This window comes from Lissotriton helveticus, assembly GCF_964261635.1.
Source record: "Lissotriton helveticus chromosome 1_1 unlocalized genomic scaffold, aLisHel1.1 SUPER_1_unloc_41, whole genome shotgun sequence".
In the NCBI taxonomy this organism is placed as follows: domain Eukaryota; kingdom Metazoa; phylum Chordata; class Amphibia; order Caudata; family Salamandridae; genus Lissotriton; species Lissotriton helveticus.
In genome coordinates this window covers 1,325,535-1,348,831 of record NW_027611683.1, presented here as the reverse complement: position 1 = coordinate 1,348,831, position 23,297 = coordinate 1,325,535, and the positions used below count along the sequence as shown (strand labels likewise).

Below are 23,297 nucleotides of genomic sequence, written 5' to 3'. Positions count from 1 at the left end.
GCTCTTTTTATTCTGCCCTGTTGCATAAGAAGATCCTCTGATGACCTTAGGGTCCTACTCGTGTTTCTCCTACCCAGACTTAACACCCTGCTGGCATCAGTGCGGCCCTCGGTCACATCATAGACCAAACTTTGCGGCCCCGGGAAAATGTGAGTAGCCGTGATCTAGATCAACAAAAGGTGGGAGTAGTTAGACACGAGGACGAAACAGAAGCATGCATCTCTAAAAGGCACAAACAGAAACCAATGAAAACAAGCATTGGCATAGCCAATAGGTCTCGCCTTTGGGACCTTATAAGTGTTTAGCCATGCAACAGTTGATGTTGTTGCACCAAGGATATTATTGTGCTGGATAACTAAACACTTATAAGGTCCCAGAGGCGAGACCTACTGGCGATGCCAATGATTGTTTACCTGATGGGCATTGGCTGACCGCTGCCTGGTCACTGAGGCCCTAGTGAGGTTGAGTCATATTTGGGGGAGTTTTAGCCTCATCAGATGAAGCTGTGCAGGCCCAGGTGCAATGAGGCGCAGTCGGTGCTGCCTGGGAGTGCGTTGCCAATGCTTGTTTACCTGAGGCGCAGTCGGTGCTGCCTGGTTACTGAGGCCCTGGTGAGGTTGAGTCATATTTGGGGGAGTTTTATCCTCATCAGATGATGCTGTGCAGGCCCAGGTGCAATGAGGCGCAGTCGGTGCTGCCTGGGAGTGCGTTCTTTCACTTTCGATTGACGGGGCGGCCCCCCCCTTCACTCTGGGGAAAGCCACAAACGGGATTCAAGTCGATCTTCTCATCACAGACTTTTCAGGTGAAAAAATGTCCCCGTTTGCTGAGGCCTTGAAAAGAGCGACCCAACTCCAGCAGTGAGGGACAATGAGCATTGCTGAGACAAAATAATCATCGATCGATGCAACAACAAATGAACCCCTTACAGCAGGCTCGAGACCCTACAGCACCAGACAATCGTTGTATCTCATGGCCTCACCTGGGGTTTCATGTGGGGCCTGGGCTCCCTGCTGGGGTCGGGCCTCTCCTGGGTAGTTTGGGTGCTGAGGGCCCTGCTGTGGGTCGGGCCTCACCTGGGGTAGTTTGGGTGCTGAGGGCCCTGCTGAGGTCTGACCTCACCTGGGGTGGTTTGGGTGCTGAGGGCCCTGCTGTGGGTCTGGCCTCACCTGGGGTGGTTTGGGTGCTGAGGGCCCTGCTGTGGGTCGGGCCTCACCTGGGGTGGTTTGGGTGCTGTGCTCCCTGCTGTGGGTCTGGCCTCACCTGGGGTGGTTTGGGTGCTGTGCTCCCTGCTGAGCCAGAGGCCAGGACTGAACTGAACCATGAGCATGGGGTTAAAAGGGGGCCTGTTCATGGACAACTGCGCATGCGCTGGGGATAGACACCGCTTCCCACAGTGCAGATTAAAGAGACATTGGATTAACTGCGCATGCGCTGAGGACAGATACTGCCTCCCGTCGGGGAACGCGGATTAAAGAGGGGCCTGATGGATGAACAACTGCGCATGCGCGGAGGACAGATAGAATCTAAGAAAGATTTCTTTCTTTCGTTCACAGCACAGTAAAGGGCGACAGCTCAGCACCAGCACAGGTCCGCGCGGGGACACAATGAATGAGAGACAACAGCTGCCACAGCACCCGCAGAGATGTATTTAAGTGCAAAGCTCCTCGGTTCGGCTCGTCTATGGGGAGGGGGCAGTGTCTTTCCTCTGCGCAGCCGCAGTGAGACGGAGCGTCATCTGTTCAGGGCAGTTCAGTGTGTACCCCGTGCAAGGTCCTAAATCGGCGATAGGAAGTAGTGTCTTCGCCCTGCACATGCGCAGCTGTGACGTGCACAGAACACGAGCATTTGACAGATTCCCCATTCCAAGATGTCGCCCGTTTCCACGACCGTAGTCCTTCGTTTATTGCTCTGTCGGGATACCGGAAGTCACCCAAAACGACGGCCGGTTCCTCTGCTGATGCCGCACAGCTTTGGATCCCGCGCTCGGGCTGCGGGTTTGGATAAAGCGGCTCCTCTGCTGATGTTTTGATCCTCTGCTGGACTCTGCGACGGTTGAAAGGTGAGACTGAGATCAAAGGCTTCATGTCCTTTGATAGCTTCCGGGTCATCGCGCTCCAAGGACCCGGAAGGAGCACGAGGGAGACTTGAGGATGAATGTTTGGATGAATGTTTATACCAGAATGAACGGCTCCCTGTGGGTTTCGAGGGGAGATCCACGCTGACCATAGACCCAAGGACCCTTCCTTATACACAGCAGGCGCAGGTCACTGTCAGCGTTTGCATCAAGAGTGAGGCCTTGAGAGACTTCAGCCGTGTGTGGCCGGGCTCGGGTAGACACGGCTTACATTGAACCCTGGTTCACCTCACACTTAATGGGGCTGTTTCTGTGCCTCGTATTGAAGCAACCGAGAGAAGGAGTTCCCAATAGAGCCGGGTCTCGGCTGAGAGTGGATCCCCGGATAACAGAGCGTTTTAAAGCAGTGCTTGAATAGCTAACTTGGGGATTAAGAGCACTATCATACATGTGGTTCATTGTGACGCTTAGCACATTAGGACATGACCAGAGCATTTGATTTACAGATATAGCCTGATTCTTGGAAGAAAACAAGAACACATGAATCAGAGGACCCATCCTTTGGACTCATCGTTGATACTTAACGGAACCCTGTGTGGGTCGGAATTAACACCACATTGAAAGTAGGTTTCTTTGAAATATCCATCACGCTGGAACTTTACAGAGATGGATTTTCAGACGTTTAAAAATACCCCTTCTTTATTTACATAAAGTTATACTAGGACAGTGTGGGTGTTTATTTCTCACCTTCATGCTTGGTACCCTTGGGGCTCTAAGGTTTGGGACTTATGACCCCCAGACTAGAGCACGCGACATGATCGGCATCATTCGGACCCAATCACAGACTGGGTTTTCACACTTGAAAGTACGAAGGATTTTGTGCACCAGGGCTATAGGAGGTCATTTTGTCATTGGAGTTTTATCTAGATTCGCTCTCTCCGTCGTATACTGTATCTTAGAATGCTTATTTCACATGTATCTTCTCAACAAGGTTAGGTTACTATTGTTTGTATACCCAACATAGACAACCCCCTTAGTTTATATGCGCTGTGGCCGTATTTAATTTTACAAAAAATAATACCAATGACTGAGAAAGATGTGACTTCTATTTAGACCATGGTTCTGTACCTTTATTTTTTACACAGCCTTGAGAAAGTCGCGGGATCACCCCCTGTAGCGAAAAAACACATGTTGGTTGTGGCCGAGAACACCAGAAAAAAACGCAAACAAAAGAAAGAAAGAATTGTGTATATTCTGTGACTCATTTACTGTACTTTTTTTTAACTTCGAGGGAAACCACATCTTACTTAAATACGTGTGCTGGGAAGTTGATTTTCTCAGGGGTGCAGAGGAGGTGAGGCCTGGCCAGGGGTGCAGAGGAGGTGAGGCCTGTCCAGGGGTGCAGAGGAGGAGAGGCCTGTCCAGGGGTAGCAGAGGAGATGAGGCCTGTCCAGGGGTGCAGAGGAGATGAGGCCTGTCCAGGGGTGCAGAGGAGGTGAGGCCTGCCCAGGGGTGCAGAGGAGGAGAGGCCTGTCCGGGGGGGTGGGGAGGGGGGTGTACAGAGGATTTGAGGCTTGTCCAAAGGGTGCCAAGGAGGTGAAGCATGTCCTTTTCAGGGGTGGAGTGGTTACGAAGGAGGCAAGGCCTGTCCTAGGGGTGCAGAGGAGGGGGCCTGTCCATGGGGTGCAGAGGAGGTAAGGCCTGTCCATGGGGTGCAGAGGAGGTGAAGCCTGTCCATGGGGTGCAGAGGGGAATAGGCGTGTCCTGAGGGGTGCAGAGGAGGTGAGGCCTCTCCACGGCTGCAGAAGAGGCGAGGCCTGTCCAGATGGTGCAGAGGAGGTGAGGCCTGTCCAGGGGGTGCAGAGGAAGTGAACCTGTCCAGGGGTGCAGAGGAGATGAGGCCTGTCCAGGGGTGCAGAAGAGGTAAGGCTTGTCCAGGGGTGCAGTAAGGCTTGTCCAGGGGGTGCCGAGGAGGTGAGGCCTGTCCAGGGGGTGCCGAGGAGGTGAGGCCTCTCCAGGGGGCCGAGGAGGTGAGGCCTGTCCCCGGGGAGAAGAGGAGTGGAGGCATGTCCAGGTGGTAGAAGAGGTGGAGCCTCTCCAGTGGGGCAGAAGAGGTGAGACCTGTCCAGAGGGTGCAGAGGAGGTGAGACCTGTCCAGAGGGTGCAGAGGAGGTGAGGCCTGTCCAGGGGGAGCAGAGGAGGTGAGGCCTGTCCAAGGGGAGGAGAGCAGGTGAGGCCTGTCCAGGGGTGCAGAGGAGGTGAGGCCAGTCCAGAGTGGTGAAGAGGAGGGGGAGGCATGTCCATGGGGTGCAGAGGAAGTGAGGCCTGTCCATGGGGTGCAGAGGAAGTGAGGCCTGTCAAGGGTGCAGAGGAGGGGAGGCCTGTCCAGGGGTCAGAAGAGGTGAGGCATGTCCAGGGGTTGCAGAGGATGTGAGGCTTGTCCGGGGGGTGTACAGAGGATTTGAGGCTTGTCCAAAGGGTGCAAAGGAGGTGAAGCATGTCCTTTTCAGGGGTGTTGTGGTTGCGAAGGAGGCGAGGCCTGTCCTAGGGGTGCAGAGGAGGTAAGTCCTGTCCATGGGGAGGAGAGCAGGTGAGACCTGTCCAGGGGGAGAGGAGGAGGTGAGGCGGGTCATGAGGGGTGCAGAGGAGATAACTGTTCTGGAGGAGCAGAGGAGGCGAGGCCTATCCAGGGGGTGCAGAGGAGGTGAGGCATGTCTTATCCATGGGGGTACAGAGCAGGTGAGGCCTGTCCAGGGTTCAGAGGAGGTGAGGCATGTCCAGTCCAGGGGGTTAACAGCAGGTGATACCTGTCCGAGGGTACAGAGGAGGTGAGGCATGTCCTGTCTAGGGTGTTAAGAGCAGGTGAGGCCTGTCCAGGGGTGCAGAGGAAGTGGTGCCTGGGCTGGGGGTGCAGAGGAGGTGAGGCCTGTGCAGGGGGTGCAGAGTGGTTGAGGCCTGTCCAGAGGGATGAAGAAGAGGCGAGGCCTGTCCAGGGGTACAGAGGAGGGGAGACCTGTCCTGAGGGGTGCAGAGGAGAATGCTTTCCAGGGGAAGCAGACGAGGCAAGGCCTGTCCAGGGGTGCAGTGCTGGTGAGGCATGTCCAGGGTTCAGAGGTGAGGCATAGCCCGTCTAGGGGGTTAAGAGTAGGTGAGGCCTGTCCAGGGATGAAGAGGAGGAGGTTCCTGGGCTGGGATTGCAGAGGAGGTGAGGCCTGTGCAGGGGGTGCAGAGGAGGTGCGGCCTGCCCCATGGTGCAGAGGAGTTGAGGCCCGTCTTTACGGGTGCAGAGGAAGCAAGGCCTGTCCTGGGGTGCAGAGGAGGTCAGGCGTGCACAGGGGTTGCAGAGGAAGTGGTGCCTGTCCTGGGCTGGGGGTGCAGAGGAGCTGAGGCTGATCCGGGAGGGGTGCAGAGGAGGTGAAGCCAGTCCAGGGGGATGCAGAGTGGTTCAGGGCTATCCAGGGAGATACAGAGAAGTGGAGACCTGTCCCCTGCTGGGATGAAACCTGCTCGGTAGGGATAGGAGTTGAGGCCTATCGTGTCCTCTGTGTATGAGGAGTGTGGACCGCCTCAGCCGCTTCTCTCACCGCCCAGAGATGCTCCTTTCCAGGCAATGTATTTTATTGTAAGAGCTTGTAACCCAAGTTTTCGAAAAGTATCCGGAGTTACCATTGAGCCCCAGATGGCTCATGACAAAGGCATGTTAAATCAATGAGAACTAGTCTGTCAAGACGTGATATGAGACTCAAAACTGTATGTTGTTAGTGATAAAAAGAAAAGGGTTCTTTCTTTTTATGAAGCCCCCATCCATCAACCTAGTTGGTGGCATGCTTCATCATCGGGCCCACCTGGTGACACCAAGTGTGTCCCTGCTGTGCTACAAGGCCTGTATTACAGCAGAGCAGGTATCTTTACTGAGTGTGCAGTGATAGTGATGTGAAAGTGAAGTTTAAAAACTGTCCAGTGTTCCCATTATCCAAAAGGATTATCTTTAATGTTTGGGCCTCTGGCAGTAGTAAAAGCAAGTGAGATAAAACAACCTAGGCACTATGGTATTATGAATTGACAAACTTTTAGAACGTAATAAAGAGGTGGAACTACAAAGGTTCAGTATCTAACATTTAATAATATTCATATTAAAAACAAACAAAGCTTTCAGCAGATGGATCTGGGTTAAAAATTCAAACAAATACATGATAATACATAAAAATGAATCAATTACCAATACATAATAATTTCAATTATACAAAATTCACAATTATCAAAAAAATATAACACAGTTATTATAATCACAGAATTCACAAATAAAAACAAGTGGCAAAGTTAATGCTTTTCTAGACGCGCGGCGACCAGCGTCTTCTTCTGGAGGAGCCACAATATATTCTACAAATAAAGAAAATGAATTTATTATCTAAACATAATAGAAAAAAAGGGGAGAATACAATTGTTACGACATATAAAAATAACCTGAACCTATAACATCCTAATAACCTCTTATGTTTAGCAAATATACATCAATAATATAAACCCGATTACGGGTTTTCCATTTCCTTGTTCATTTTTACACTGGGGAGAAATCCCAGTTCTGGGGGAGGCTGCGTGGAGAAACAAATAAATAATTGGACAAGGGACCCTTAGAGACATAGGTAGTATTAAAAAGGATACAGATGGGACAGGGTGTCTTAAAAATCATTATGATTAGAAGGGCAATTTTAAGGCCAATACTCAATTTTTAGAACATAATAATAATTTTGATTATATTATGTCAATGTGCGTTAATCACTTGCTAAGCAATCGCTTGGATCAATGCCTTCAATTGATTGCACACGGAAAGGCTTTAGTACGGTACATTCTGAATAAAATATAGTAGATATGTATACATAGTCAATTTATAGGATTGGTGATACGTTTGTATGTCACGATACCATCTTCGACAACCAGGGTATATGACCCTTTAATTTCGTAATTATACTCACCTATTCTAAAAATAGTGTAGAACTAGTGAAAGTACTGATGATTCCGTTTCAAAAACGTAGGCCTCAGGCTCTTAGATAAAATAAATCAGAGGTAAACACTATAATTAGATATGAAAAATCAGTGTTGCCAATAAATTCATATACAGAATAGATAACATGGAGGTGCATCCCAAAATGGGAATAATTGCCGTTTTCGATGCACTGATAAATTTTTACCATCGATTACATATATATCGATAAAATTCAAGATATAGTATCCATGACTAATTTTTTAATAATTACCTTTATGCCGAAAGTATCTCAATTACGGCAGTGGTAACAGGGATATTTCATAAATATGTTATGTAGATGAATTTCTATAAAGAAAAAACATGAGTGTTAGAGAACTTCCTTCTCTACAGCCTCTAAAGGCTTGCCTGTTTAAACTCAAATATCAAGTACCTGATTGGCTGTGAAAAGTAGTAAAAGCAAGGCAATGGATGTAGGTGGAGTAGTAAGCGAACCCAGCCGGGGGAAAGGGGCATGGGACAGAGAAGAGACTATCTGACCTTCTGGCCCTTCCACTCTACTTCTTCCTTTCTGCCCTACTCCGTTTTATGCCTTTCTTATTCCCTCTCTATCTTTAAGCATGAGTGGAAATCGCTGTAACAGAAAAGCACACCATTACTAATTTCCTTCTCCACTTTCTTACTCTCTCTCTATTTCCTTACCCAAAGTGCCTATGGCTTTGGCTCCTCTTCTATTCTGCAATATAAGTATTCTATTCTTTGGTAAACTGCATTATAAACAACTTTTTAGCACCCTTTAACTCGTGTGAGTTCATTTATTCTTTTTTACTCATTTGTTCGTTCACTCTCTGCCTTACTTTCTTATCTTCTGAATTCTTCTTACTTCTCCCTTAGGAACCTTCAGGAGCGTCCGCCATCAACCAAGCGACGAAGAAATCAGGAACTGAAGTATTCAATGAGTAAGTATTAATTCTTCTCTTTATATATTTTTTTCCTGTTTACTTTAAATTGGTATTTCTAACTAGACTACAGAAAGAACGTGACTAATCTCTGAAAATCCGTTGGTGAAGTGCGTGGTTCTAAAATCAACCGGCGCTCTTCACAGCTTGTCTAGACCTCGCACCCGTGTCCAGGAGCGCAGGACTAGACCGACAACTTCTACCGCGGTCCTCCCTGTTGGTAGTACAGGGGAGAATACCCAGTTCCACTGTATAATCACTCGCGACCATTTGCGAGCGTGTAATCTTTGCAATGCCCATTTAATGGCAGATACTGCGGGACAAAGAAGAGCTTTGATTTCTTTTTCCTGCACCTTGACAGTACCCCATTGCAAGGTTAAGCCTCCGGGCTGAGGTTTGTGAGGATTTTGCAAGTGAAAAATGTTGGTTAATCGGGGAGCATGAACATCTGATTGTTCCACCCACGACCTATCCTCTGGGCCAAAACCCTTCCAGTCTACAAGATAGAAGATTTTCCCTCGAATGGACTTTGAAACTAAGATTCTTTTAAAGTAAAATTCTTCTTGTCCTTTCACTAAAATAGGTTCTCTGTTCCTCAATTCTTTCAAATGGGGTGAAACCTTTTTAAGAAGAGAAACATGAAACACTGGGTGTATTTTTAGCTGTGGTGGTAGTTTTAGTTTGAAAGTCACTGGATTCACTACTTGCTCCACAGGAAATGGACCTATAAATCGGGGTTGAAACTTTCTATTTCCTTTAAGCTTTAGGTTTCTTGTGCTTAACCATACCCTGTCCTCTGTACTCAAATCTGGTTCAGGTTTTCTTTTTCATCTGCACTTTGCTTGTAGCGTTCCTTAGCTTTCATTAAGTTCTTGGTGACAGACTCGTGTACCTTGCTAAGATGCTGTACAAAGTTTTGTGCTGCAGGCACCAACACTTATTGAGAGGAAACCTCAGAATGCGGATGCCTTCCATAATTCAAGTAGAAAGGGGGAAAACCAGTAGAGGCATTCTTAGCATTATTATGTGCAAACTCTGCAGTCCAAAGAAGATCAAGCCACTCTCCCTCTTGATCCAAAGGAAACAGTCTGAGATACTTTTCTAACTCTTGATTGGCCCTTTCAGTTTGACCATCTGTTTGTGGATGAAAACTCGTTGGGTAACGTGTCTCAATTCCCAAACCCCTTGTACAAACCTTCCAACAATGGGATAGAAATTGAGATCCACGATCTGTGATCAAAACCTTTGGAATACCATGTATCTTACAACACGTTAATTGAATTGTGTGGCTATTTGTTTTGCAGAGGACTTCCCTTTCAGGGCAACAAAATGCGCCATTTTTGAGAACGCGTCTTCCATGAGTAATACTGAACTGAATCCCTGACTAGAAGGCAATTTAACAATCAAATCCATAGTCACAGTGTGCCAGGAAAATGGAGGGGTAGGCAAAGGTCTCAATAGACCCCGAGAAGCCAGCTTATTTGTCTTTCCCATTGGACAAATCTCACAGCCTTCCACATAAGCTCGAACATCTTTGGACAACCCTGGCCACCAAAACTGTCTCCTTAACAACTCCTCCGTTCAATGGATTCCAGGGGGACCAGCCAATGGACTGTCATGACAGTCGATCAACGCTTGTTGTTGAAGTTCTTTGATTGGTAAGTACAAGGCCTTGGAATGAAACGGTAATCCATCGACAATTTCTTTAGTTGACTCCTTCTCTGCCCAGCTGCGTATTCCTTCAGAAGGTAAGGCTTCTTTGACCTTGTCTACAAGAGTTTTCTCACTAGTGGCTCCAACGATCTTAGTTTCAGGAATTATCTTTTGATCACTAATGGGACTCTTTCTTCCATCCGTGTCAATGCGAGACTTGGCATCTACCTTTCCATTATTTCTTCCTGGTCGATAAGTTATTACAAAGTCATAATTGGCGAAATACAGGGACCACCTAAGTTTGCATGGTGTGAGCGTTCTGGCAGACTTCAGAAACTGAAGATTCCGGTGATCGGTGAATACCGTCACTGTAGGAAGGTGGCTACCTGACTAGGGTTACCCCAGATTTTTTGCCTGTGTTTAGCTGGTTTTTTGACTTAGTTGACCTGGTTCCCTGCTAATCAGGGCCCCAGGCCATCTGCTCTCTCTGTAAAATGGATTCCATGTACCCTAGGTACATACCACAATTGGAAATGGACTCCTTGTCAGCCCCTGTATAATGCACTATAGGTGCTCAGGGCATAGGGGCCACCAAGGCCTACCAGGGGCTGCAGCATATCTTTTGCCACCCCTGGCTGGTTCTTAAATTGACACAACTGGCTGATCACTCAGCTGGGGTAAGGTGGTGTAATCACCCCTTGCTTAGATATAGTATACCTATATCTAAACCTATATCTGGACACATATAAACCTGTGAGCCACTCCTATGGAAGGCCTCATCAATCCTGGAGGCAGAGTGCGTGGTTATATGTGAGATGGAGCTCTAGCATGAGCTGAGCCTGTCTGCAGCTGTCGGGAACAACTCCCTAAGCTGTTTCAGGATAATGCCATACCATATACTCTTAAGTGCCTTATAATCCTCGCGGTTAAATAGCAACTTTGGTTTGGCTTTATCAAAACATGTCGTGTAAGGTGTCATACGATTTGGAATACTATCCCCTCGCCAGTTCTGGCGACGGGGATAGCATTCCACCCCTCTAGAGGGGTAAGACATGTTACTTTACTTAAATGCGGTTAATTTCTACAAAGACCTTAGATCCACAAAATGGATGCCTCTGCCACAGACAAGAGTCTGGACCCCTGCAGCTGACCGAAACTCAGCCAAATGGGGCCTGGACAAAGGGTTTCCTGTCACAGGAGGGTGTCACCACCCTCCAGACAGGAGATAGTGGATTGTAGCAGGGAGGGTTGAAAGAAACCAGACACTGCTTGGGGCGCACAAGGCTGCCCCTTGCATAATCCGGCCAAACCGGTTCTGGGGCACTCCAGCCCTCGACCAGCGGCCTGGATCAAAGGAAGGGGGTGTATCCACCCACTTCCTGGGTCCCACCCATAGGGGGGACCTAGCAGGTAATCACGCCCCCCAGATTCGAATAAGAGTGGGAGCAGTGCCAATGCACATCAGATTTCCTGGAAGAAACATTAGAAACGAAATTCTGGACCCTTGGACCTCCAACTCAACGTGGAAGCCCGAAGAATCTCCCTTGTGGTCAAGGAGTGACCACCCTGCAGCAGCAGGCACCATCCAGGCCTCGACGTCTACTTTGTTGCAGTTCCCGCCGGAACTCGAGCGACAGAGATCGACGAGATCAAGCTTGCCTGCCTTCCAACAGCCCGATCCACAGTCCCTGCAGAGCTGAGACCCGTGGAGGCGACCGGAAGCGTGGGGCACGCCATCTTGAATTTACCACGAGACGCTGACCGTGCAGCCCACGAGTGACCCTCGAAGCTGTGCACCGGGGTTTGAAAATCCCCCACCCAGAGCCACTCTTGAAACGAAGTTCAGCCCTCCACACTCGACGAGTGCTGCGTGGGGCCCTTCTGCTCCATTTGGCTCAACGCGTTGGCCCGGTCACTTGCCAGCCGGCTAGTGGTCCCTGTGCCGACGAAACTACGAAGAAGACTCGTGAATCTGGTTGCTCCAGATCCACACCAGCTCCCCTGAAAAGGAGCCCCCACTCTGACCTTCCTGGTTCGAGTGAGAAGCAATCTCCCGGTTCCGCGTGGATTGCTTTTGCCAAGTGTTGTTTGCTCCAAACTTGAAGCCGACAGCGCCGACGGCGAGAGCCTGCGTGGGAGAGATCGTGACCTGCTCCTGGACGTCGCAGATGCCCCAGAGCCCACGTGACAGCGGAGAGAAGCTCCTCGACGACCACCTGATTGCGCCCGACATTGCCTGGTTCCGTCCTGGTTTCACCCTGGTCACTGCTGAGTGACCCAGACTCTGTCCCCTCTGCTTTCAGGTACCCTTCGACTTGAGTCCACCCTTGGACTCCACCGGACACTTCACTTTCAACCCGCCTGCAGCCCTTTCAGCTTCAAGCACCAAGAGCCTGCGTGTCAAAACCCGACGCCACTTCGACCCTGTGCACCCACTTCCTGTGGGTGAGGTAACTTTGCTCCGCCGGTGTTCCCACACTGGTGCACATCTCTAGGGTCTGTGTCTTAAGTTTTGTTCCACTAGGTTCAGCGGAAGTGTCCTTAAACTCTAACTTTACACTTTTTACGCACCATTGGTTAACATTGGTGCATGCGTGCGCTTTCCGCACTGCTCCCGAATCCCGAGGGCCATTCCCGACTTCAGCATTGCTTGTCCTGACTGCTCCCAGCGATTCCCTAGGCCCTAGGCCTAACCACTGCTCGAGTGGCATCTCTTATACCACTTGTTTAGTATATGGTTTGAGTGGCCCCCTGCCCTCATCCATAATTGTGCAACTTGTATGTTTAAACAGTGCTTTTGATTTAACGCTTGTGCCCCTTTATTCATAAAGAATACTGGGGATTGTTTTTAGTAATAAATACATATATTTTTATAATATAGACATGTGTGGTGCCCTTTCATTTGATATTACAGGATTGTATGTGGTAAAACAGCTCGCTTAACCCGACCTCTTAAGTTAAGCCTTTAGGCTGCTTAGTCCATGCTACCCTTAGGATAGCTTGTCTAATAAGGTTGACTTACAACCAGACACCATAAGGGATTGTTTGGTCTGATAATAGGTGGTTCCAGAATTGGAAACATCACCTATCAGGCCAACTTCTCACAGTCACCACATGTTTTGCTCTGACATGGTAATGTCGCCATTCTTGGAACGCATCTTTGATAGCGAGGAGTTCTTTATCTGAAATAGTATACGTTATTTCCACTGGTTGCAATTTTCTAGAGTAATATGCCACCGGATGCAACTGTTCGGTCTCTTTGTGTCTCTGTGAAAGTACTCCTCCGATGGCCTGTTTAGAAGCATCAGTCTCCAGGTAAAACGGTTGAATAGGATGCGCATGCAGCAGAATTGGTGCAGTGGTAAAACTCTTCTTCAAGAATTGGAAAGCATCTTCTGCCTCAGCAGACGATTAAAAAGGTACTCCTTTCCGTAGCAATTTAGTCATTGGTGGTACCTTCAGGGAAAAATCTTGAATGAATCTCCGATAGAAATTTGCAAACCCGATGAAGCTCTGTATTTCTTTCACAGAGGGTGGAGTAGGCCAATTTAAGACTGCCTCAATGTTTTTAATATCCATGGTAAGACCTTCTGGCGCAATTACAAATCCCAAGAAATCCACAGGTTTCACTCCAAAAGCGCATTTTTCAAGTTTTATGTAAAGCTTGCTTTCCTTCAGGCAATGCAAAACTCTTTTGACCTGTTGCTGATCTTCTTCTGATGAGGAATAAATCAAAATGTTGTCGATGTAAACAATCGTGCATTGATCAATGAACTCCTTCAGGACATCATTAATGAAGTACTGGAACGCTGCAGGAGCGTTGCTCAAACTGTAGGGCATCACTTGGTACTCATATAATCCATACTTTGTTCTGAATGCTGTTTTCCATTCCTCTCCACTTCTCACTCAAATTAAATGGCACTCCCCATGTAAATCTAACTTCCTGAAGATTTTTTCATCTTTTAGTTCATCTAGAACATGGGTACTCACAAACTTTCTCTCGGGGGCCAAATTTACAGTGTGGTTTGTGGCCGAGGGCCGCACCAGTGGAGGCGGAGTCAGTGGGGGAGGGGGAAGGGGCTAGAAAGAAAAAAACTGTGAAACTGTGACCATGAAGTTGAACACAGGCCCCTGCAGCTGACGCGTTCATCCACTGAGCCAACAGACCAGCAAACACACACATCTCTCTTTCTCTCTCTCTCTGTCTCTCTAACTCTCCCTCCCTCTGTCTCCCTCCTTCTATCTCTCTCTCGCTCCCTCCTTCCCTCTCTCTCTGTCTCCCTCTGTCTCTCTCCCTCGTCTCTCTCTGTCTTACCTCTCTTTCTCTCTCTCTCTCCCTCCCTCTATTTCCTTCCCTCTCTCCGTCTCCCTCCATCTGTCTCCCTCTGTGTCCCACTGTCCATCTCCATCTGTCTCCCTCCCTCCGTCTACCCTCCCTCTGTCTTTCTGCCTCCCTCTGTCTGTCTGTCTGTGTCTGTCTCCCTCTCTCCCTCTGTCTGTCTCTCTGTCTGTCTCCATCCCTTCCTATGTCTGTCTCCCTCTCTCCCTCTGTCTCTCTATGTCTCTTTCGCTGTCGGTCTCTATCGCTGTCGGTCTCTATCGCTGTCTGTCTCTACCTCTATCTGTCTCTGCCTCTATCTGTCTCTGTCTTTATCTGTCTCTATCTCTATCTGTCTCACCTCACCCGGCTCTCAATCCCTGCTGCCCTCTGTCACCTCACACGGCTCTCACTCCCTGCTCTGCCCTCCACCTCCCTCACCCGGGCTCTCACTCCCTGCTCTGCCCTCCACCTCCCTCACCCGGGCTATCACTCCCTGCTCTGCCCTCCACCTCCCTCACCCGAGCTCTCACTCCCTGCTCTGCCCTCCACTTCCCTCACCCGGGCTCTCACTCCCTGCTCTGCCCTCCCACCTCTCAGTTCCTGCTGTCCTCCCCCCTCCCACCCCCTCTCCCCTGTGTGTCAGCCTGGCTGACACAGCCTCCCGGGCACCCCAGTGCTTCACAGGTCTTTAAACGACCATTTGTTTGTTAGTGAGGCTTTGTTCACCTCTTAGTGCCCCTGCAGCTCCACTCTTGACTGTGGCTGGAATCGCCCGAGGCCCCCACAGAGCAGGCTCTCTGATTACGCACTGCTGTTCCCCGAGGTGTTTGCTGAAGTTAAAAAAAACAAACACACAGGTGCGATGTGTCTCAAGCTCCGCGGGCCGCCACTGAAGGCTTGCCGGGCCGTACTTTGAGTACCCCTGATCTAGAAGAACTGAAATCAGGGGAAGAGGCTAACGATTCTTTATTGTAATCTTGTTCAAGGCACGATAATCAATACACATTTTCAGATCTCCGTCACATTTTGAAATGAAAAATAACAGTGAAGAAACGGGGGACTGTGAAGGTCGTATGAACCCGTTTTCTAAGTATTTCTTAGGATGACGGTTTTCAGCTTCAGTAAGCGCATACATTTGGCTACAAGGAAGGTTAGATCCAGGTTCCAAATCAAATTTTGCAGTCATACCAGTGATGTGGGGGCAACTTCTTTGATTCCAAATCACTGAAAACTTCAGCAAACTATTGCTATTCTACCGGAAGACTCAGTTTGCACCACAAACACCATCATCTTTTGCTTGCATAATAAAGCTGCTAGATTTCCATCTTGCTCGTTCTGCTTTTCTCCGAAGCAATTCTCCAACCAATAACTTGGTTGTGTTCAGTTAACCAAGGCAAACCCAGGATGATTCCAAACTGCGGAGCATCGATCAAGTTAAATTGAATCTCTCCCTTCTGACCTTCAACAGAGACAAGTTCCACAACTTCTGTGTGACTGGTTATTGGGCCGGAAGATACATTTGTACCCTCAACAGCCCTAACTGCCTCACTTCTCTCTTTAGGTAATGCCTCAGACCAATTTTCGAGGCATATTTGAGGTAACAAAAGTTCACCGTAGCACCGGAGTCCAGCATCACGGCCACTCCTGAAAGAACTCGGTCTTGAAATCTTAGTGTCCTCGTCAGAATAAGGTGTGGAGCGGAAGATTGTAGAATATTGGCCACCTGATGAGAAATTGGAGTTGTATCCTTGTTAGCAACCACCAGCCCAACTCCTTCTACTAGTGGTGCAGAGAGTTTTCCTTCTTGAAGGTTTTTGGCTTCTTGGGACATTTCTTAACAAAATGTTCACTGATACTACAATAAAGCCATAGATTATTCTGTCAACGCCTTGCTTTCTCTTCTTTGGAAAGGGGGACTCTAATAGTTCCAATTTGCATAGGTTCGACTGAATGTTCTTTATCACCAGATTTAACAACCTCTGTGCTGACCCGGTCAAAGCGTGGTACACTGGGCCGAAATTTGCATTGTCTTTCACCCCTTCTTTCTGTTTGTCGATAGTCTATCTCAAAAACGAAATCAATCAAAGCTGAAACTTCTGTAGGGCGATTTGGGATCTGTGACACCGCATCCTTTAAGTCATCTTTCAAACCCCAATAGAACAAGGCTGCCCTTTTGGCCTCCGGCCATTCAGTTTCTACAACAAGTTTGTTAAATTGGGCCAGGTAAGTGACACGCTCTCGATTCCCTTGCCTCAACTCCAGTAATTCATTATCCGACTATCAAAAATTCACAAAAACACTTTCTTGAATTCCTCAAAGTTCTATAAAATTGGGGAGTCTTGGGTGACCAGGGGCATTGACCATGAAGCTGCGTCTCCATTGAGATACGACAAGATGGAAGCTCTACAAGATTGTGCATCTGGGAAGACAGTGGGTCGACACATGAAGTACAATGAGCAATGAGTTAAAAAATGTGGGCCTTCATTTAAAATTTGATTACCTTATTTTTTTCCCTGACTCCTATCAGCTGTTGTTGAATCTCCTTAAGAATATTTCCGAATTTTTTTTAATTGAACCCTTTAGCCATTCTGCTCAGGTGAGTATTGACGTGGGCACTTCACTCTGTTAAGGGTCATGGTTACTCACAGTGCCAACACTCCCAGGAGCAGAACTATGAGATTTTCCAATTTCCACCACTGGTTTTCCCACAGCCACCAACTGAAGAGTTTACTAGTGGCCGTGTGAACCCAGCCGGGGAAAAGGGGAATGGAACAGAGAAGAGACTGCCTGACCATCTGGCTCTTCCACTCTACTTCTTCCTTTCCGCCGTACTCCTTTTTTTGCCTTTCTTACTCCCTCTCTCTTCAAGCATCTCCCTCTCTCTTCAAGCATGAGTGGAAATCGATGTAACAGAAAAGCACACCATTACTAATTTCCTTCAATTCCTTCTCCACTTTCTTACTCTCTCTCTCTCTCTCTCTCTCTCTCCCTCTCTCTCTCTCTCTCTCTCTCTCTATATATATATATATATATATATATATATATATATATATATATATATATATATATATATATATATATTTCCTTACCCAGAGAGCCTATGGCTTTTGCTCCTAATCCTTTCTTCAATATAAGTATTTTATTCTTTGGTAACCTGCATTATAAACAACATTTTCGCACCCTTTAACTCTGTGAGTTCATTTATTCTTTTTCACTCATTCGTTCATTCACTCACTGCCTTACTTTCTTATCTTCTGAATTCTTCTTACTTCTCCCTTAGAAACCTTCTGGAGCCTCCGTCATCAACCAAGCAACGAAGAAATCAGGAAATGAAGTATTCAATGGGTAAGTGTTAATTCTTCTCTTTATATTTCTTTTTTCCTATTTACTTAAAATTGGTATTTCTCTCTCGTTCTAAATTACCGAACTAACTAACCGACGCACCGAAGCGCTCGAACATGCGCCTAAGCCTGGCACAAAATTGCGTTATTTCTATTTAACTAGACTACAGAAAGAACATGACTAATCTCGCAATGGTATGAAGATATGATGTTTTTATGGGGTTCTACATTTTTGAAATAGCACCGTGTTAAACTATGCATTGTTAAAATTGGTTTACATAAAATGTGTTGATAAAAAACTTTTTTTTACAAATAATTGAATATGAACTTTATATAAGAAGAAGAGAATAAATGAAAAAAACAACAAAAAATAAAAAGAATATGTTCCAATGAAATTAACGTTTTGTTCTTTCACATTTAATGCATCCATGGTGAAATACGTAGTGATATAATTAGTGTATAAAATTATATAGGTCAGACTAGAGGTACTTTACTGTTTCTGTTGTTCATTCTCCCTCCTCTGATTCGATTCGATTCAAAATCTTTATTCGGATTACAAAAAATCCATAAAAGCACAGTTTAAAATACAATTCAACATATTTAAAATTACAATTACACTAGATGCAATAGATATTTATAAAGTGCATATTAGTACAATAACAAAGTCACATATTTCCATTATCTAGTGTGCAAAGGAGGTCAATAATTATAAGGAGTACAAATAGATCAAGGGCATTCCATACTTGTACGAACATTAAAAATAACTTTTAAGAAAGTGCTTGTGCGGAATATAAGTTCGTCGTCCTCTAATTTTAGGAGCATAAAATAGGACTGGTTCAAAGAGAGAGGTCTGTATTTTTTAAAATATGGGGCTAGAAACCATTTAATATATTTCATATAAAATTTACACGTAAAAAAGAAATGTAAATCACTTTGTTTACTGATTCCGTCACAAGGGCACGGAATATTTCCATCTGGGCTATGTCCCAAAGGAAAACAAAGTGAAAACTTTATCGTTCCTGCTCTCATTCTGAAGAGTAGCGATCTTTCCCAATTACACATTGGTAGTATCAAATACAATGGTAGTTGTTGAATTGGTAAGTCAGTATTAATATAGGACACAACAGTTTGTTTTCGCATTTCTTCTGACAGTCTATTTCTATTATAGGTGGCATATAGTTCAGATTGGACTTCCTTTTTATCGGTCCTCTTAATGTGAGATGGATTATCAAAGAGGTCACCTCTATCTATGCTAGACAAACTTTCTTGTATGCCTCGGAGCCATGGGATCTTATTCCATTTATCACATGCTAAGCATTCCCTTAGGATGTCCTGTGTTAGGCTAGCATAGTCATTTGCCCAAATGGCCAGCCAAAATAGTACGGGCCTGGCAGCAATAAAATCACTAATATAAGGTATATTCAGCTCTGAATGGCAAATGTACCCTGATGATGAAATGGGAACCCCCAGTAGTTTCCTACAGAGCCGATTCTCTTCTCTTTGTAGTGTGGGGGTTTTTACTGAACCCCAAATTTCGGCGCCGTAGGTTGCCACTGGTGTATATTGAAGCCTATATATCTTTGAGATGGCTTTAGTTGCTCCGATTTTCCTCGGTCTGGGAAGGGATAAAATTGAGTTTATAGCCTTTGAGAACTTGCCTGTGGCGTGGGCAATAGGCCCACTCCACAGACCGTTCGCAGCAAAGACTATAACTAAATAAGGGAAAATTTTGGTTGAGAGCAACTTATCAGCTCCTATCGTAATAGAGTTTAATTGCCTAGCACCCGGCCCACAAGACATAATGAATGATTTTTTAAAATTTACTTTAAGATCCAAATTCCCCATATAAAGTGAAAAATCCCTGACTAGTACACATAGGGCATTAGGTGTTAATCCCATGAGTACGGCGTCATCCGCATACAAAAGACAAGGTAATGGGCCTCCTTTAATTTTGGGAACATCTGAGGTAGCCTTCTTGAGAGAGTTGCTCAGGCCATTTATATAGATGATGAATAACAGGGGTGCTAAAACGCACCCCTGTCTCACACCTCTTTCTACACTAATTGGCCCAGAAACTGTACCCTCCATGTCGATCCGTACTTGCGCCTCTGTATCTTTGTGCAGGTAGGCGAGGAAATGTACCAGGGGGGGGATCCAGGCCGTACGACAAAAGAATCGACCACAATTTTGACCTATTTACTAGGTCGAATGCGGACGATAAATCCATAAATGCAAGATAAATGGGTGATGCCTTAGCTATATTATATTTACTGATTAAAAGGTTTAGATTTAGGCATTGTTCAATGGTCCCAACCTTGCATCTAAAACCCATTTGACAACGGTCTAGTACCCCCATTTCCTCAGCCCAATCATTGACTCTGTTGTACAGTACTCTGCCCAAGATCTTCAATGTATTGTCCAGGAGCGAAATAGGCCTGTTTTTTACAGGATCAGATCTTTCGCCCTTTTTGTAAATGGGCACTATTATGCTCGTGGACCAGGATGCGGGTATTGGGACAAACGGTAGACTATTAAAAAGGTTCACAAAAAATTTCCCCCAGAGTTCCGGCTTATACTTGATTATGTCTATTGGGAAGCCATCGGGCCCAGGTGCCTTATTACAAAGGCTCTGATTAATGGCCACGGTGACTTCCCCCACGGTGATTTCTAAGGGTTACAGTATTCCTTAGGCATAGTCTTCTATAACAGCTCCAGGGCTAGCATATATTTTGGAAAAGTGCAATTCCCATTGCTCACTTGCTATAGTACAGCTAGTTGGAGTTAGTTGCTTGCCCATATCCCGCATCTTTTTAACAGCAGGCCAGAAAGTCGTACTGCTCCCTAATGCAGCAGCAGTTGTTAGTGCCTCCCATTGCTCAGCTAGTAAACCAGCCTTCCTTAAGCCTATGGCTGTTTTATAATTTTGTCTGGCGGCCCTCACATCCCTTATACTTCTAGGTTTGCAGTTTAAAGCTCTACGGAGAGCTTTATTTGCTGCTGAGCAATGGCAATCAAACCACCTTGGCTCAGGTGTAGTCAATTTGATAGGGACACTTAGGAGGGATTTTATAGTATTACAGAGTTTAGAGAAATCTTTTACTATTCTATGATGGTTCCCATCATCCAAGGAGCAGGATTCAATTAACAGACCATGGTTACTTATAATTGTGTTTGTTACTTGGCCACTATCTACCCCTCGCCATTTTAGTCTTAAATTATTAGTTGAGGCCACAATATCCCTAGCTCCCAGGAAGCGAACAAAGGCAGTAGGGGGACCTAAGCCAATGTTGACCTCCAGGGCATTGTGGTCCCCAAAGGCAGTTTCAAGGACACCAGCCTTCTTGACTCTATCTATTAGGTCAGAAGACATAAATATATAGTCCACTGTGCTAGAGAATTCTCGTCCTCTAAAGGTTGGGATGTGGGTGAGTGGCTCATTTTTATTAACATCCATTATGTCTGTTAAGATATATTCATTAAGGAAGCGTTCTAATTCTTCGCCCCGTTTATAAGCCCTATCTATTTGTACATTATCCGATTTAGATGTTGTAAACTTTGCATTAAAATCTCCTGCTAAGATTGTCCTAGTGCTCACCTGATTATGGGATTTTTCCGCTATTTTAGATAATTCTTTGAAAAGGTCTATGTAATTCTTATTCGGAGTTGAACTAAAATCATTGTTATAAAAGTTAATTAAGTAGTATGGAAGCCTACGGGTATACTCAATTATCTGGATATTTGGATTTTTAGAGGGGATCAATTTTATGGACCCCCCTATATTTATCTTAAACCCTATTAATAAACCTCCCATCGGGCGGCCAAAAACAGGCTTTTCGGCCTTAATACAATAGCAATGGAAGCCCTCTATGTGTACAGCTGTTATCGCCCAGGTTTCCTGCAATAATATTATGTCCTTATCTGAAATAACCTTTAGCCATTCCAAATCGGAGACCCTTTGCTTGAGTCCTGCGACATTCCAGCTTATAATCTTAAGTTCCTTATTTTGCACCCTTAAGTATTCACTACCTCTATTTGACTTAGCGTCCCGAGTGCTAATGTAGCACCCCGGCTCTTGAATCCTCTGTTCCCCCAACTCATAGGGGGTGACATGTTCTTCCTTTTCTTGACTACAATCATTAAAGGGTAACTGAGGTTGGTCCCTGGGCGGACTTAATGAATCAATTTAGTCTATAGTACAGCCCCTCCTCGGGTGCCCATCGTGGGACTCTTTCATTTTGTATGTCACATTAAGTCATTCATTCTCATCCAATCGGGAGAAAGGATGGAATAAATTAGACAGAGGTATATGCCAAGTATCCTTTGGATCATAGATCTGGGAATGATCCCTCGGATAGTTGGCAAAGGAATTGTAATTATAAGCCTGTGGATGGTTTGGATATAACAATGGAGGGCAGAAGTCAGAATTCCTATTGTAAAGATCGTGGGCCACCGGGTTCATAAAGAAATCTGACCTATATGGTACTTTGGGTCTATTGCTCTTAAGAGGGTAGGGAGTGGGCATGGGTTGGAGAAAGGGGGGATCATTTCCATTATGATACATTTGAGCTTGGTTCAAAGTTAGAGTAGATCTAAATGAACCTTCTGGTCTCCAGTTGTTTAAGGGGCTATGATTTCTATTCCTCCTTGATGGATTACGATTGGGTGGGGGCTTCATAAGAGCTTCCGGATAGAAATAGCTCAGGTTATGCATAGCAATTCCCCCCTCCCCATCCCCAGGGTACCAGTCACTAATATATGTGACTAGTCTGTGATCTTTAAAATTGACAATAATGACGTCTCCTTCGATGTCCTTTGGTCTGGATCCCACCCACTTACATCGCCTGACCGACACTATGTCACCATTTAGGTGTGATGGTAATGGTCTATTTTTCCTAAGCCAGTAAATGACCTTATTTTTCAAACTTGAGTAGTGTCCATGACTATCATTTGACATAGGCGGAACTCCTGTAAGGACGATAACAAAATTTAGGGAATCCGGGGGCAAATCAGCTACATTTCTTGTTCTCATTGTGGTTGCAGGGGTCTGGCCATTTAAAGATTCTTTTATAATGTGACTTCTTTTTTGTGTCCCTGTATTAGGATGAGAAATGTCCTTATTTATCTTATCGGAGGCTGTGGAGAATTTATTAGATGGTTTAATACCTACCATTGAATTAGATCTCCCCGCAGCAGGTATATTAATTACTGTAGGAGGACCAGTTTGTTGCTTAACTAATTCAGTGGTAGGTAGTTTAGCTGTTTGGTTCCTATTTTTTTTTGTTCATCAGAATTACAATAAGGAGCTACCTTTTGCCCATCAAGAATCTGATCCATTTTTTCCACTAGTGTTTTAACCCTTTCGGTGAGTAGAAGTATCGGAGCCTTGATAAGGCTATCAATATCATTAAGTAGGCCTTCATAGCTTGGAACAGGTATCGATTTGATAGACGCGTTCCCTCCTAAGTCCATTTTTTCCACCTCTTTCGGCATCGTGTGCAGGGGGGACATGAAGGGGCTATTTCCCTTTTTAAGTGCACCCTTCCTTCTTCTCTTTCTCGGGGGTGAGCCAGAGATCCTATTGAAACCCTTATTACTTTTCTTGGTAGGAGATTTCTTTGGTTTTTCAAGATTACTGGGTGTATGGTGAAGCTCGTCTGGTCCCAAGGGTGTAAATACAGGGGAAGGTACATTTATATCATGGAGAGGAGCTAGACCATTAGATAGGGGTGTGCTTAGGTCAATTATCTGGTTGTCGATAGACTCTAAAATAGTAGGATCAGGAATGACTATAATGTCATTTTGGACAGGGTGATTAGTCTGAAATATAAGTGGAATACCCTCTATACTAAGAGACTCACTGTCAGAGTCATTACATTTGGTGAAATCTGTAGGGCTAGCTGAATAGACATTCTCAGCAAGGAGTGGTCTTAATTTTAACAACTCAATAGATAAACGTCGCCCCGCT

General features: G+C 45.9%; 2 protein-coding genes across 6 annotated transcripts in view; one reads left to right on the top strand and one right to left on the bottom strand.

Annotated features, from left to right (window-relative positions):
• The window catches only part of LOC144806055 (uncharacterized), a 609,474-nt gene that overhangs the window by 316,487 nt on the left and 269,690 nt on the right, over positions 1-23,297 (bottom strand). The gene's annotated exons all lie outside the window — the stretch shown is intronic.
• LOC144806053 (uncharacterized) overlaps positions 1,934-23,297 on the top strand; it is a 214,747-nt gene continuing 193,383 nt past the window's right edge. For 4 of the 5 annotated variants that reach the window (XR_013605673.1, XR_013605672.1, XM_078672500.1 and 1 more), the window contains exons 1-3: positions 1,934-2,062; positions 7,953-8,017; positions 17,272-17,336. The gene's annotated coding sequence lies outside the window, so the exon portion shown is untranslated. Of the gene's footprint in view, positions 2,063-2,150; positions 2,701-7,952; positions 8,018-17,271; positions 17,337-23,297 lie in introns of those variants that run through there. The other variant, XM_078672501.1, reaches the window with a different exon arrangement.